We start from the raw sequence: 3,190 nt of genomic DNA, 5'->3' as shown, positions 1-3,190 counted from the left end.
TCACTCTGTATGACAGACTCTAGGTCCATCCACCTCACTACAAATAACTCAATTTCGTTTCTTTTTATGGCTAATATTCCATTGTATATATGTGCCAAAACCCTGCAGAAAGTAGGCATAGAGGGAACTTTCCTCAACATCATAAAGGCCATATATGACAAACTCACAGCCAACATCGTCCTCAATGGTGAAAAACTGAAACCAGTTCCACTAAGATCAGGAACAAGACAAGGTTGCCCACTCTCACCACTATTACTGTGTGTTTTTAGGGGACTGCACCTGCCTTATCTCACTTAAACCCACCGAAAATCTGTGAGGCAAGTATTTTTATTCCCATTTAAGAGCTGATAAAACCCAGGCTCAAGAAAGTTGAAAACTCCAGTTCCTCAAGTCCAGGTTTTGTGCTCTTTTCCCAGATCTCCAGGGCTTTTATTTATTTACTTGCTTGTTTATTATTTAAGCACATCGTACATTCCTCTCCAACCTCCAGTTTCCTTTATGCAAAATTCTAGCATACATGATTTAAAAAAATTTTTGTGTACCTTTTGGAAGAACCGCAAGAATTTTAGGTCCACTGTAAGGTAAGTCTTGTGTAACAGCCTGTGGAAAGTTGGAAATTGAATAATGTCCATTTCAGTTATGCTGGATAGTTTAAATAAAGTTACCAAAAATTTATTTCATTGCAAGCAACCAAGTTACTGGGTCTCCAGAAGTGGGAGCCAATGCTATGTAATAATGGCAACAACAACAATGAAAATCAGATTTAAAAAATAAAATCTTTGATCATATGTATGGAATACGAGACAAAGCAAAATTGCCTCTCAGTATGTATAGATACTACAAACAATAAATGCTGGAGAGGGTGTGGAGAAAAGGGAACCCTCTTGCACTGTTGGTGGGAATGTAAATTGATACAGCCACTATGGAGAACAGTATGGAGGGTCCTTAAAAAACTAAAAATAGAACTACCATATGACGCAGCAATCCCACTGCTGGGCATATACCCAGAGAAAACCATAATTCAAAAAGACACATGCACCCCAATGTTCATTGCAGCACTATTTCCAATAGCCAGGTCATGGAAGCAACCTAAGTACCCATCGACAGACAAATGGATAAAGAAGATGTGGTACATATATACAATGGAATATTACTCAGCCATAAAAAGGAACGAAATTGGGTCATTTGTAGAGACATGGATGGACCTAGAGACTGTCATACAGAGTGAAGTAAGTCAGAACGAGAAAAACAAATATCATATATTAACACATATATGTGGAATCTAGAAAAATGGTACAGATGAACTGGTTTGCAAGGCAGAAATAGAGACATAGAGGTAGAGAACAAACATATGGACATCAAAGGGGGAAAAGAGGGGTGGGATGAATTGGGAGATTGGGATTGACATATATACACTAATATGTATTAAATAGATAACTAATGAGAACCTGCTGTATAGCACAGGGAACTTCACTTTGCTGTACAGTAGAAACTAACACAACATTGTAAAACAACTATACCCCAATTTAAAAAAAAAAAGATTCTACAACAAAGCAAGACAAATTTATTTTCATCTACTTGAAATTGCAGAGGAGGGAGATCCTGCAAAGCTTCCAGGGAGAAAGGGATAGTGAAGGGAATGTAATTGCACAGTATCCGTTATTACTAATAAAAGCATGAAAATAAACATATAATTGACACGCTTTTTAGTGTCTTCTTTATTGTTTCATTTTGCTGAATGTAAACTTTTAAATTTGGATTTTCATAGGTTCCATCCTGACCTCCAGTCTCCTAAGTCTATTTTCTCCACGTGGTTATAAGATTTTCACCTGGATATTAGCATTCTTTTCTTTTCTTTCCTTTTTTTTTTAAGGTCCCACCAGTCTGGGAAAGAGAAGGGACTCAGGACCTACTGTCAGAATTTCAAGTTGGCCCCATCACAGCGAATCCATCCCATTCCCTGCTTTAACTTTTTCCTGTGTAGAGCCACTAAGGTGCAGCGATATTCCTACTTATAAGATTTTAAAATATTTCTCCTTGGGGAGAGATTTTAGGGCGGCGGGCACACCCCTCTGTACTTCCTCATTTCGGCGCGTAATAAGTGGAAGCGCAGAAGCCCGAGGCCGGGAAACGGATTTGGATTTCAAAGGGCTATTGTGCCTCCCTCTGGGCTCTGACCTGGAAAGCGCTTTATCTGTAACCCTTTTATGGCCCCAGACGTATTCTCGCTTCCTGGCTATTTGTAAACTTGTCTAATCTCGCTCACAGGACTGTACGTTGCCGACCAAAGGGAGGGAGAGGGTGAGAATGTTTGTAAGAGTTTAGAAAGTGATAACAATCCCATTTTATTTATTTATTATGCACTGCACAATCCTATAATAACAATGACAGTGTACATGAAAGTTCTTCTACAATTCTATCAGCCTAATAAATCGCTTGTTTCTATTTTATCTTCCATTTCCTCGTGCATTAAAACATTCTGCAAAGCTCTGTGCCAGCCTTAGGGATTCACGGGAAACTTTTACACATCCTAAATGCAAATTTGCATTGTTTTTTTAAAAAAATTATAGTTGATTAACAATATTGTGTTAGTTTCAGGTGCACAGCAAACTGATTGGTTATACATATATATGTACATATCTATATTTTTTTGACTCTTTTCCATTATAGTTTATTACAAGATATTGACTATAGTTCCCTGTGCTATTCAGTTGCATTTTGCTTTTATTTTTCCTTTTTACTTATCCTAAGTATTTCTGATGCTGCAAAAATATTCACAACATGGCTTTAGTGACTACCTAATATTCCATCAACGACATACACTTTAAAGTGTTATTTCAGTGTAAGTATCCAGCATTTACGAGTAAACGCTAACACCCTTTGACCTTGCACTGCAGGGCCAGAAGACCGGTCAAGGTTAGACGGAGGGCTCCGGGAGGAAGGGCTGCCGCCCGCGCGCCAGCCGGCCAGCCGAGGACGCGAGGAGGAAGCTTGGTGCGCCACCCCCTCGACCCCTTCCGGCACCTGCAGTCTGGCGCCTTTTCCCTCCGACCTCGCTTCCTCGGGTCCCGCGCTCCAGCGAAGGGCCCCCAATCCGGCTGCGTGCCCACCCCTAGCCCCGGGCTGTCTGTTTCCAGAGCGCCTCCTAAGGTGTACGTGAGGCAGGAAGTGACGCAAAGGGTCTCCGAGG

Source organism: Leucopleurus acutus (genome assembly GCF_964270905.1).
Source record: "Leucopleurus acutus genome assembly, chromosome: 5".
In the NCBI taxonomy this organism is placed as follows: Eukaryota; Metazoa; Chordata; class Mammalia; order Artiodactyla; family Delphinidae; genus Leucopleurus; species Leucopleurus acutus.
The sequence above is the reverse complement of the archived record's forward strand: the minus strand, read 5'-3'. Positions refer to the sequence as shown.